This window comes from Leptopilina heterotoma, unplaced genomic scaffold (genome assembly GCF_015476425.1).
Source record: "Leptopilina heterotoma isolate Lh14 unplaced genomic scaffold, ASM1547642v1 Lhet_245, whole genome shotgun sequence".
Lineage (NCBI taxonomy): Eukaryota > Metazoa > Arthropoda > Insecta > Hymenoptera > Figitidae > Leptopilina > Leptopilina heterotoma.
The window spans coordinates 1,141,959-1,156,374 of NW_025110961.1; the positions used below are offsets into that span (position 1 = coordinate 1,141,959).

At 27.8% G+C, this 14,416-nt stretch overlaps 1 long non-coding RNA gene across 1 annotated transcript in view; it reads right to left on the minus strand.

Annotated features, from left to right (window-relative positions):
• Window positions 1-2,861: 2,861 nt before the first annotated feature.
• Window positions 2,862-14,416, minus strand: part of LOC122503125 — a 31,589-nt gene continuing 20,034 nt past the window's right edge. Inside the window, exons 2-5 of the long non-coding RNA XR_006301709.1 lie at window positions 3,613-3,733; window positions 3,353-3,506; window positions 3,118-3,262; window positions 2,862-2,909 (exon numbers count right to left, since the gene is read on the minus strand). This is a non-coding gene — a long non-coding RNA (uncharacterized LOC122503125). The remainder of the gene's footprint in view (window positions 2,910-3,117; window positions 3,263-3,352; window positions 3,507-3,612; window positions 3,734-14,416) is intronic.

Here is a 14,416-nt window from a genome sequence, read left to right on the forward strand (position 1 = left end):
TCTATATGTTAATTACAATTTTTATTACAAAATTTTAATTTGTTTTTTGAAAAGGAAAAAATTAATAATATTTTGTTTTTAGTAAAATAATAATTAGAAATTTAACTTAACATTTTTTTTATTTACATAATTATTAATTATAATAATCGTGGTATTCTCTTTTTCTGTCTACATCTGAAGTTGTAGTTTGTGAATATTTTTGTTGGTCGTTAAGGGTATGTGGAATCAGCCAACTTCAATTAATACATGTATTAATATTCCCACCAGATTTCTAAAAAAATATTTAATATATCTTGACAAAATATAAGAAAAATAATATTTTATTTATTGAGGCATGGATCTCTAGTCCAATTAATACAAAAATTTGCTTTTAAATATTATTTTTCATTTAATAAAAAGTTTGATATTTTTTGAGAAAAAAAGACAATCAAATACAAATTAATATTTAAAAAAATGAATAAATTTATATTTTTCTATTCAAACTTTCATTTTTTTGACAATTTTCGAGAAAAAAAGACAATCGAATACAAATTGCCATTGAAAAAAATGAATGTTAACATAGAAAAATATAAATTTATTCATCTTTTTCAATATTAATTTGTATTTGATTGTCTTTTTTTCTCAAAAAATATCAAACTTTTTATTAAATGAAAAATAATATTTAAAAGCAAATTTTTGTATTAATTGGACTAGAGATCCATGTCTCAATAAATAAAATATTATTTTTCTTATATTTTGTCAAGATATATTAAATATTTTTTTAGAAAACTGGTGGGAATATTAATACATGTATTAATTAAAGTTGGCTGATTCCACATACCCTTAAGCTTTAATAGATTATATTATAATTATTTTATAATAAATTAAGAAATTTTTTTAATCACTTGAAAAAAATATTTATTGAATTTATTTATTAATTATTATTTTCCTAAAAACAAAATATTTTTAATTTTTTCCTTTTCAAAAAACAAATTAAAATTTTGTAATAAAAATTGTTATTAACATATAGATGAGTTAATACAAATTTATTTAATTTCTTTTGAATAAAAAAAAGTTTTGTTAAAAATTGTTGAAGAAAAATATTTGCATAATTCCTATTTTATAATCACAATTTTTGTAGAAAATTTTCTTATTCATTTTGGAAGAAAAAACCAAAAGCATAAAACTTTCAAAATTATTTATTATTTTTTTGTACTCACATGAAAATTAAATTTTTAGTATGGAATATTACTTAAATTCACCATAAATATTTCTTTATATTTATTTATTTCTATTAGAAATTTATTATTGAATCTTTTCTCGTAACAATTAAATAAAAAAGTATTTTTCGGCTAGTAGTAATAATTGTGTAATAATTTTTTTTAAATATTTTAATATTTTGGGAATTTGTTACTCTTATATAGGAGAACAAATTACCAAAATACCAAATCAATCCCACAACTTTTTTTTTAAGGTGGTCCACTTCAGAAATTTCGCCCCATATTAAATTATTAAAAATGTTAAATAAAATTATTCATAATGTACTTAATTAGGAGAGTCTGAATGACTCAGTGGATAACGTCGTAGCATCTACATCAGAATTCAAACCAGTTGACGAAGAAGAGACTTTTAATTTACGAGGGTTTTTTACAAACAAAAAAGAAAAAGCAAAAAGTTGCAAATCGGCACAAGAATGGCGAAAAGAAATGAATGGAGGAAAAATGAAAATTTGTACCCTACTTTAGCTTAAATGTCTAGATATTTTTTAAGCGTTCAAGCAACTTCCGTTGCTGCTAAACGTCTTTTTTCGCGTGGGTCATTAACAATCAGAAAGCATCGGAATAGGCTTAATAATGATAGCATAAAATATCTCATGTGTATTAATTCCTGGGTTACGTGTTCGTTAAAAGACGAAATTTAATCTTTGTTGTCCACAGGATAGAATATTTTTCTTGTGGTAATTTTTTTTATTAGTTTTGAATTTTCTAATTAGTTTCTAATTTTTTAAAAATATTTGTGTCGTCGATATACAAAAAAAATTGATTTATATTCATACTTTAAAGTTTAGCAGATTAATTAAAAATATTAATTAAAATAAAATAAAATTTTTTATTTTAAATAAAATAAAAATATTAATTAAAAATATTATTATATTTTTAAATGAATAATAATGTACAAAAATAAAAAATAAATAATTGTTTAAAAGTAACGGTTTTTTCTATAATTTAAAATAAATTAATAACAATATATTTTACAAATAAGGAAATTTAGGTTAAAGTTTTAAATTTTCAAAGCCAATTTCTAAAAATTTTAAACTAATAAATAGTGATAAACATTTTAATTAGTATAAACATTTATTTTACTAAAAACTCCTTGTTTTACACTACGAAAAAAGATAAAAATTAATTTTTTCTGAAGAAAAAATTGTCCAATCACATAAAATTGGCTATTGTCTGACTATAACAGAATTTTCTACTAAATATGTAAAATATTATTTTCTTTCTTTCTTTCTTTCTATATTGAAAAAAGAGTTAAAAATGAGTTAAAGCTTAAAAAACTTGCAGTAAAACTAGTAAAAATTAATTATTGTCTGATTATAGAAAACTATCTGATAATCAGAAAATTTTATATTATATTAATTTAAAAAAATATTATAATTAGATATAATATTAATTTCGGATTATAGCATATAATTTTGATAGATATTGAAAAAGTATTATTAGAGATTATTTATTTAAATACCCTTACCAATTCTTTTTAATTAAATACAATCGACTTTCGTTTATTTGTATTTTTTTAAGAATCGATCGAACTATCGTTAACGAGATATTCGATCGAAAGAATACGATTTGAGATAAATTCAGTTCTAATTAGACGACCATCTGTCATGTGTTCGTTGTTTTCTCGTCCTGGTCGTTCGACATGGAACACTATTGATATAATTAATATTAACTTCTAATTATTTACTTATCATTATATATAATTGATTTTAGTAGTTAGTTAGTCTTTAATAGAAACATGTAAACATTTATAACGTCACGTTTTCCCAACATTAAAAAAAATTAGAGCTTTTAAAAATTACTAGTTAGTAAATAAATTGTTTTTGAGAATAAAAAATTATTACTTCAACATACTAACTATCATTGTGAACTTTAACCAGTTCTGAAACAACAATTCGTATCAAAGCCCTTCTGTTTTCTTCGGTAAAAGATTCCTTTGCAGATTTCACTAATAATTCACCTTGTGGATGATTAAGAAGAGTCTCTTCAACTGACGCATAACGCTAAAAATTTAAAATATTTTATTAGTTTAATACATAAAGTGGTAAAAAATTTTGAACATTTAGGAAAAAAAATCCTTTTAATATATTTACCGTAAATTAAAAACTGGTGTAGTAACATTAATAGTATCAGATGGTGAAGTTGATGGACCAGTTGTATCGTTAACTGTTTCCGTGTTTCTTGTAAAATTATTCGAGCCTAGGTTTTGATGGATCAGACTTCCGTAGTTTTAAACTACAAAACGATCTAAAAATATATTTTTTTAAGTGATAGCAGCTACTGTTCTGTCACCGATTTTGGTTTTACTATTCATATTCAATTTTAATATTTTTAATATTATTAGATGACTAACTTGTAGTTTTTGATTTTCTCTAATTAATTTTAAAATTATTTTCCTTGGTCCCATTTTAATTTTCAAACAGATTAGATCTTCTTCTGTTAGTTCTAAAAAAAACTACCATTTATTTCTTCATCTGAAAAAAGAATAATAGATTAATATATTTGTTTAAGGATATCTGTAGAAATTAACTAAATTAAAAATATATATTAAAAAATATGTACAAAAACTAAAGTGTGAAATGCGACCTTTAAAACGTTACAGAATAATGTAACGAAAATTAATGTACAAATCATTTGAGTTAGCATTAGTCCAATAACAGAATGGTTTAAAGTGACCGAGTTCAATTACTTTGACGAACCGATAAACGCTATCATCTGACTGTTTAATGCAATACGAATTAAAATCAGTGTCAAAGTAAGATGTCAAACAAACGGACACTTTCAAATATACCAAAGAGTCTTCTAAAAGAATTATTTAATCTATGCACCCAAAAACTGGCAAATTATCGTCACGAATATGTGCAACTTCAATACAAACATACAATCCCTTACAGTACTTAGTACCATCAACTTTGAGAGACAATGCACAAAATATTTTATCTAAATCAATATATCCCAAATCGTATAAGCCTTGTTAGCTTAAAATGTATTCAACAAGATTTGTGAAACCACTTGTTCACTCGATTTTGTGCAATTTTACATCTCCGCATCCCCATTTGGAACTTTGCGTGCACTGTGAAACACGTATGAGGGTTTTTGGGGGATTTTTAAAATTGTGTACATTTTGAGCTCTTTGCTTATTTTGTGCATGTTTAGCTTCGAATCGAATACAATTATATTGAGCCATCGGGCCAGACCATTCAGTACATTCGGCATATTGATCGACATGATGAAATTTATTTATAATATTAATATCGGGAAACAATCGTTTGAAGGCCTTAATCAAATCTTTAATGAGTGCTCTCATATGCCAATTTTCTTCAGACGACCACCAATTTCTTTGTCAATAAGCTTCGTTTTCCGTATATAATTACGCACTACTATGTATATCATTCTAAAAGGAACAATTAAACACTTTTTTTAAAATTTGTAGAGGTGTGCAAAAAGCTCGAATAGCCGAGGCGAGCAGCAATTTTTTCGTGCCGAGCCAAGCACTTTTTTTTAAAAAATAAACTCCTAACTTCGGAAATGGTGACAGATTGCCTTCCAATTTTCACTATCATCTTTTGGTGTTAAGACGCGAATATACCATGAATTACGCGATTTTTGAGCAAGCCATCTAAGCATAACAGCAAGTAACTATCCTTGCCCCATCCTCCCGTATAAATAAAAGAGATAAAAAATATAAAATTTTAAAATTAACATCAATTTTTTTCAGTTTACGTATACTTCCATGTGGTGAAAGTTCGGCAACATTAAAAATATTTTAACCATTTTAATAGCTAAAGAACGTGATTAACGAATTTTTAAAGACCAATGAGTTTTTAGTTGAAAATTTGTCATATATTATATAAGCCGTTTAAAATTTTAAAAATTGGACATTAGATTCGTAATCCACGACCCCAAAACTCCCAAGTAACAAGTTTTAAACAAATCTAATGAGTTTTTGAAAACTTGTCTGCCATATTGCATCCGCCGTTTTGAATTTTAAAAATTGGATTTTAGATTCATAACACAGTGCAACAGCATTTTTATTTCTAGGATCGCATAGGGTGATTTTTATAGGTTTTTTGATTCCGAACGCAAATCCGTAATCAGAATTGAACCTTCCAATTCTATAACATGAACTGCGCTCAAAAGTTTAGCGTAATAGTAGTCAGTCGGACCAAAATATGAGAAAAATTCGAAGTTAAAAATAAACATTTTGAAAAACACTATCTTTTATAAAATAAAAATGCGCAACTTTTTTCTTTTTAAAATTTTTTTGTAGGGTGAATATTTTTGCCAGTAGAGACAAAAGACTAGAAACTTTTTGTTACACAATTTCATAAAATTTTAAAACATAAATTGTCATAACTCGGACAAATATTGACGGATTTGTTTTAAAATTGGTATGGAATCGTGTGAAGGTCTTTTCAAGATGATAAAATAATAAAAATATGAAAAATGACTTTTTGTTAAACAATATTTAATTATATATCGGGGAGTGTCGGTAATGACGCATTCTATGTTTTAACGACAAAAAGTCTGCGGGAACTTTTGCGTTTAACAAACTTTTAGTAAGGAAGTTTTTCTTTAGAAATCAAGGAAGTTTTCTAAAAAGGTTTTAGACCGATTGTTTAAAAGATAACAAAAATATAGGTAATTTAAAACATCTCGCGACGCAGCTCCGCGTCGTCTGACATGTGTGTTTTCGTCCCATTTGCATTAAACGTTACAAACGCATTCCCTTCCAATTTTTTTCCCTTTTTATTTTGTATTTACTATTATTATGATAACTTATTATTATTTATGATATCTTAATTAAAAAAAATCCCTTCCGCATGTGTAATTTGGTGAAGATAAATTCGATCAATAGGAAGGTATCAAACATAAAAAAGGATTATGTCATATTTAAGGTTGCGACGTATCGATGGTGTGGTTTACCATCCTCTTCATGCTAATTTATTTAATAAAACACCAAAATTAATAAATTACAATAAATAATAAATAACACAATTATATAAAAAATTATAGTACCTGAATATTACAATTTAGAATACATTGCTAATCTCCTAATAAGGGGAAAATAAGTTTTATTCAGAAAACAAATGTCTTCTTTCTTATTAATAGTAAAATCATTACTCAAAATGTGTATCATTTCAGAAATACACTGAGAGAAGACCGAGACGTAATAGTTCCCGCTAGACGTCGCTATGAGCTACTCTGCTTGTCGTGTTTGAGTTGTTCCGAATCGGGTGCTGAGACTCCCCGATCCAGTCAAACATTGTTCTCGCATGTGAGAAAACAACTGGTGGCAAACACTGAAAGTTCTGTATAATCTCGCTTCAGGACGTTCCACGTTTCGCATCGGGGCTTGAGACATCCCGATTCGAGGGTTCACATAAAAACATTCAAAAGTACAACTCAAGGCTCGCACGGGACGTATTAGTTCCCGGACTTCTCTCAGTGTAGATCGTTTTTTATAGTTTGGTTCGCGATCGAGAATAGTGGAATTACTCCAGTCAAAATCATGTTTAAAGTTTAAATGATGTGCACGTACCACTGATGTGTCATTTTTGTTATTCTTATGTTCGTTGATACGGACTTTCAGTGGACGCTTAGTTTGACCTATATAATTCGCTAGACAATCTTTACACTTAAATTTATAAACGAAATTCGTTTCTTGCCATTTTTCGATCGTATCCTTACCCAATTTTACAACTGATTTCAAATTTTTATTAACAATTGGGATAGAATGAATATTATATGACTTCAAAATTTTTGACAATTTAGTGTAATTACAATTATTAAAAGGTAAACAAACTCTAGGGATTTGTTTATATAACTCTGAACGATTTTTTTTGTCAATCAAATCTATGTTAGAAAATTTTTATTTTATTTAATCGAGATTTAATATATTTTTCAAAAAAAGTAGGGTAATCGTTATTTAAAAGAATTTGCTTAACTTTCACTAAATTGTCATTGTGAAACAAAGTGTGAGAAAGAAGAATCGCTCGATCTATAAGATTGTATACTATATTTTTTTTTGTTGAATTGGATGATTTGAACAGTAATTGATAAGTCTACCATAGGAAGTACACTTTTGGTACCACTTATAAATTATTTTATTACTTTCGACACATAAAGTTACATCGAGAAAATTAATTTTGTTATCAACTTGAAGTTCATGAGTAAATTGTAAATTTTTGTTATACGAATTGAAAACGGACAAAACTAGATCAACACAATCCTTGTGAACACATAAAATTGTATCGTCAACATATCTATAATAAAAAAGTGGTACACAATTATATTTAGTTTTCAAAACATTAAGGCAATCACTTTATAAATCATCCACAACAATATCAGCGAAGAATGGAGAAATGGGTAAACCTATTAGAGTGCCATCGATTTGTTTATAAAATTTTTTATTAAAAACGAAAAACGTGTTATTAAAAAGAAATTTTGTGCATTTTATAACTTCAGAGAATGGCGGTACTTCAGAAAACAAAGAACAAACATCTAGAGACATTAAAACGAAATCATCCGGAATTATTATATTGTCCAATTTTTTTATGAGATCAAAGCTATTATTAAGATGAGAATTTGGAACAGTAATGTGTGGTTTTAATTGATTGTACAGAAGTTTTGCAAGAAAATGTGTTGGACTATTAATTAAAGAAACAATTAGACGAAGGGGTACATCTTTCTTATGGACTTTAGGAGGACCATAAAACTTTGGTAAAACTGTGTCAGTTAGAGTCAATTGATTGCACAGCCACACAAAAAAATAAAGTTTCTTGATCTGAGGTCGAGACATATGTATTCCGATGTATTTCGATGCGCTGAATCCGAATCCGCCATCAGAATTTGGCCAATGGGTCCTGGTTTCGCCCTAACCTCAAAAAATGCCCTAAAATCGCTAAAATGGTCACTTTTGATTTATCAAAATTGAATCTAACCGCATGTTGATAATATTCTAAGATCCCTTAATTTAAATTAACTATTCTATAAGCTTTTCAATTGAAAATTCCTATAAAACATTAAATCTATCGAACCTAATCTCAAAAACACATCTAAGATTCCAAACAAACAAATTATACCATACACAGCACAATAAAAATTATGTAAGCTCATTAAAGTTACAACTTAGGTGTTTTTATGATTGCTGATTACGAATCCGGTGTTAGTTTATCAAAATTCAAAATGGCGGATCCAATATGGCGAACAATATAATTAAAATTTGTTTGGATTGGCTTAAAAATCGTTACTCGGGGGTTTTCGGGGTCGCTGATGACGAATCCCATGTCGGTTTCTAAAAATTCAAAATGTCAGATCCAATATGGCGGTCTTTATTATTTTAACGATTATTTTAAATTTATTACTCGCGGAATTTTTCGGGACATTAGATAACGAATCGTATATAAATTTTTATAATCTTAAAGTCTTACGAATTGTTAGAAAACAATTATTAGAAATTTAGTGAAATGGAAATTTTTTGACAAAAAAATTTTTGTACTTGGTTGTAGGCACCCTTGAAAAATCCGCTAAAAATGGAAAAATATTAAAAGAAACCAACACAAATAAAGAAGAAATAAAAGTTTATATATTTTAAGAGACTTCGCCGGAATACAGAACAAAAATGATGACACGTTTTCACACTATGCTCATCGCTAACAGAAGCATAATGCTAGCATGTGAAGTAGCTGTCCCGCATATCATAACGCACATCTAATGCACTGAACGACTATATTCATCGCATTTAATGGAGTTTTCGGCTGTCAATTTCCTTGGCAGAAAGTTTAGATAGATGAGTCAGTAGTCCACATCATTGTCAGTTGGTAAAGCCTCCTTAACATAAAGGTGCCGACAACCGGGAATGACAGTCATTTTTTAAAAAGACTGATGCAGGATTTTGGTTAAACACGAAGGTAAATCACAAAATATAATGACAACACTGCAAAAAAAAATTAAACCCTTTTTTCTGAACGAATCTACAGATTCTACACCCATATGTTGCTCTTTGAAAACAATACAAAATTACTCTTCTATTTATTTAATGCAAATTTTCTTTATTATGCTCTCAGCTATTACACGAATGCATATATTTGTTTAGTTATTAATACAAAAAGTCCGTATTGTCAACGAACACGACTAGCAATACTTAGATCAGTAAAGTCTGCTTGCCGTCGAAGTTTACGTAGAGGTGCCCACAACTGGCGCACTTCATCTAATAAATTTAAAATAATCGTTAAAATAATAAAGACCGTCATATTGGATCAGCCATTTTGAATTTTTAAAAACCGACATGGGATTCGTCATCAGCGGCCCCGAAAACCCCCGAGTAACGATTTTCAAGCCAATCCAAACAAATTTTAATTATATTGTTCGCGATATTGGATCCGCCATTTTGAATTTTGATAAACTAACACCGGATTCGTAATCAGCAATCATAAAAACACCTAAGTTGTAACTTTCATGAGCATACATAATTTTTATTGTGCCGTGCATGGTATAATTTGTTTGTTTGGAATCTTAGATATGTTTTTGAGGTTAGGTTCGATAGATTTAATGTTTTATAGGAATTTTTAATTGAAAAGCTTATAGAATAGTTTATTTAAATTAAGGGATCTTAGAAAATTATCAACATGCGGTTAGATTCAATTTCGATAAATCAAAAGTGACCATTTTAGCGATTTTAGGGTATTTTTTGAGGTTAGGGCGAAACCAGGACCCATTGGCCAAATTCTGATGGCGGATTCGGATTCAGCGCATCGAAATACATCAGAATACATATGTCTCGGCCCCAGATCAAGACACTTTATTTTTTTTGTGTGGCTGTGTTGTTGTAATGTTTATAATTCAAAAAGTCGTTGTCATTGAGCGATTTAAGAATTTTTGAAGTTTTTTTCTTTTGTTCTGATAATGCATTTTTTGAAAGAACAGTGTACGTAGAAGAATTAGATAGAATGTCATTACCCTTCTCAAAGTAAACAGATTTGTATAGGCAAACGGTTGAATTGACCTTGTCAGAAATGGTGAACATGATATCTTCTTTTTCTTCTAGAAATTTTTTGTGACAATTACTTTTTTATTTATGTTCCTCTCATTTATAGAAATATGTGGAACCTTATTTAAATTTGAAGAGAGATTATTTGAAATTTTGTCTCTAATTTAATTCTTAATATCATTACTAATATTTAAACTATTAATAGAAGATTCTACATTTTTAATTGTATCAATTACTTTATCTTTCGAAATGTCATTATTTGAACAGTAATTTGGTCCTAGTGATACAGTGTCAATAACATCATTAGGCAAACTTTTGTTGGTGAGATTTTTTACCCAATGATGTTTATCTGATCTTTAAGTAGATGGTTGAGATTTTTTTATTAAACAATTAAATTTTTTGAGAAATTTTAAATTATTACAAATGGAACAATATTTCTTATGAGACAAATCAATAAAGTTGTTTATAATATTTTTGTTTCACACATCACGAACATCAGTAAGCGATTTAGCAAGTGAACCTTTAACAGTTCATCTTGTTTTAAAGAATTTTTCTTAATTAAAAATAAGTTTTTACTAAAGTTATTCAAAATTGAAATTCGTGATGTGCATTTCAATATTAACTTTCTAAACAAAAAACTGGACAAAATTAAATTTGAAATTAACAATTCAACGTTAAAGAAAAAAAACTTTAAAAATTCTTAAATCGCTAAATGACAACAACTTTTTAAATTATAAACATCACAACAATCAATTGACTCTAACTGACACTGTTTTACCAAAGTTTTATGGTCTTCCTAAAGTCCATAAGAATGATGTACCTCTTCGACCAATTGTTTGTTTAATTAATAGTCCAACACATTTTCGTGCAAAACTTCTGTACAATCAATTAAAACTACACATTACTGTTCCAAATTCTCATCTTAATAATAGCTTTGATCTCATAAAACATTGGACAATATAATAATTCCGGATGATTTCGTTTAAATGTCTCTTGATGTTTGTTCTTTGTTTACTAAAGTACCGCATAATTTGGTTATTGATAGTTTTGAGCGTAGATGCACATCGCTTGCAAATTGTTAATGTTTTGAAAACTAAATATAATTGTGTACCACTTTTTTTATTATAGATATGTTGACGATACAATTTTATGTGTTCACAAGGATTGTGTTGATCTAGTTTTGTCCGTTTTCAATTCGTATAACAAAAATTTACAATTTACTCATGAACTTCAAGTTGATAACAAAATTAATTTTCTCGATGTAACTTTATGTGTCGAAAGTAATAAAATGATTTATAACTGGTACCAAAAGTCTACTTCCTATGGTAGACTTATCAATTACTGTTCAAATCATCCAATTCAACAAAAAATAAATATTGTATACAATCTTATAGACCGAGCGATTCTTCTTTCTCACATTTCGTTTCACAATGAGAATTTAGAGAAAGTTAAACAAATTCTTTTAAATAACGATTACCCTACTTTTTTTGAAAAATATATTAAATCTCGATTAAATAAAATAAAATTTTTTAACATAGATTTGATTGACAAAAAAATCGTTCAGAGTTATGTAAACAAATCCCTAGAGTTTGTTTACCTTTTAATAATTGTAATTACACTAAATTGTCAAAAATGTTGAAGTCATATAATATTCATTCTATCCCAATTGTTAATAAAAATTTGAAATCAGTTGTAAAATTGGGTAAGGATACGATCGAAAAATGGTAAGAAACGAATTTCGTTTATAAATTTAAGTGTAAAGATTATCTAGCGAATTATATAGGTCAAACTAAGCGTCCACTGAAAGTCCGTATCAACGAACATAACAATAACAAAACTGACACATCAGTGGTACGTGCACATCATTTAAACTTTAAACATGATTTTGACTGGAGTAATTCCACTATTCTCGAACGCGAACCAAACTTTAAAAAACGATCTATTTCTGAAATGATACACATTTTGAGTAATGATTTTACTATTAATAAGAAAGAAGACATTTGTTTTCTGAATAAAACTTATTTTCCCCTTATTAGGAGATTAGATTTAAAATAGATGCCACGTGTTTACCTTTGAGTTCATTGACTCCATATTTTAGAAGAGATGGCTTTTTCAAATATTTAATTTCAGTTTGACTTGATCGTTGTATCGAAATGACAGAATTCGTCGTGTGCTTGTCCCTTTTACGTTCACGTTTACGTGTTATTTATTTGTTTAATTTTATGTTTTACATTTATTTTTTAATCTTGACTAGTTGCAATGTATTCTAAATTGTAATATTCAGGTACTATAATTTTTTATATAATTGTGTTATTTATTATTTATTGTAATTTATTAATCTTGGTGTTTTATTAAATAAATTAGCCTGAAGAGGTTGGTAAACCACACCATCGAAACGTCGCAACTTTAAATATGACATAAGCCTTTTTTATGTTTGATACCTTCCTATTGATCGAATTTATCTTCACCAAATTATGATATCTTATTTAAATTATTCAAAATATTATAATGAAATAATAAAACGAAAGTGTAATAGTTTAAATTTCTTTTTATTTACTCGTTTTATAAACTTATTATTTATAATTTATTTATTCATATGTAAGTGTTAATCCCTGCATTCTTTTTTGCTATTCTAATCACAGTAGTTTTTGCTAGGGGGCCGTCCATAAACCACGTGGACAATTTTTCACCAATTTTTGACCCCCCCGCCCCCCGTTGTGGACAGTCGTGGACATTTGTCAAACCCCCTCCCCTCTATACAATTGTCCACGTGGATATTAACAATATTAAAGTCCGTATTCCGTTTGCATATATATATTTTGTCTGTTCACTTTTAGTATGTCTGTTCGCCGTTAGAGGGAGCAAAACGCCCCCCGCTGCGAGGGCTACTTGGAATTGAGTCCCGAGCAACCTTCACAGCGGGGGTCGCTTGGACCCTCAAACCCTCATTAGGAAAAACTGCTAATGACTTTTTCTATAAAATATAAATTTTTTAAATTGTAACATTTTTTATTTTTTATTAACATATTTTAATTCCTTACTTTCTCACGATTTTATACATATGTTGTTTACCAAAAAAATGTTAAAATTTAAAGATTAAGTTAAATATTTATTTAATAATAGGTATGGTTTTTGGTAGAGTTAACTTCATTCTATGTATCTGGAAAAATAATAAATTTTTTTAATTTTAACATTTTTTGGTAAACAACATATGTATAGAATCGTAAGAAAGTAAGGAATTTAAATATGTTAATGAAAAATAAAAAATGTTACTTTTAAAAAAATTTGTATTTTTATAGAAAAAGTCATTAACAGTTTTCCTTAATGAGGGTTTAAGGGTCCGAGCGATCCCCGCTGTGAGGGTTGCTCAGGACTCAGTTTTGACTTGGTGTGCCGTATGGTGGGGGAAGGCTTCTTTCCCTCACGGGACTAACTTGGACATCACTTCTTGTATGTAGTGTAGAGAGTTAACAATCGTGCTTCGTGAGTGGTATATTCATTTTTGAATATATCACATTACTATTTGATATACTTTTTTTTATTTTGGATAACATTAGATATTTTCTTTTCTTTTTTTTGTATAATTTCTCTACAATTGAGGAGCTGTATCGAAGAACTCGCTCGACGCTCGAACAAAAGGGATAATACCAGTCAGGTAGCAGTGAACGACCCAGAGGCCCTCACTGCTACCTGACTGGTATTATCCCCTTTTTTCGAGCGTCGAGCGAGTTCTTCGATACAGCTCCTCAATTTGTAGAGAGTTAATTAAAGTGTTTCGTGAGAGGTATAGTTATATTTTTTTAAATATTATATTATCATTTAATATAGTTTTTTTAATTTTGAATTTAAAGGATAAAGAAATTGACATTTTTTTCTGTTTTGAATAAAATTTGATATTTTTTCTGTTTTAAATAACATTTGATTTTTTTTATTTAAAAGATAAGAAAAGAAATATTGGATAAAATTGAAATTTGGATATTGGATGAAATAAAAGATAAAAAAATAAATATTGGATAAAATTGAAATTTGGATATTGGATGAAATAAAAGACAAGAAAAGAAATATTGGATAAAATTGAAATTTAGATATTGGATGAAATAAAAGATAAGAAAAGAAATATTGGATAAAATTGAAATTTGGATATTGAATGAAATAAAAGATAAGA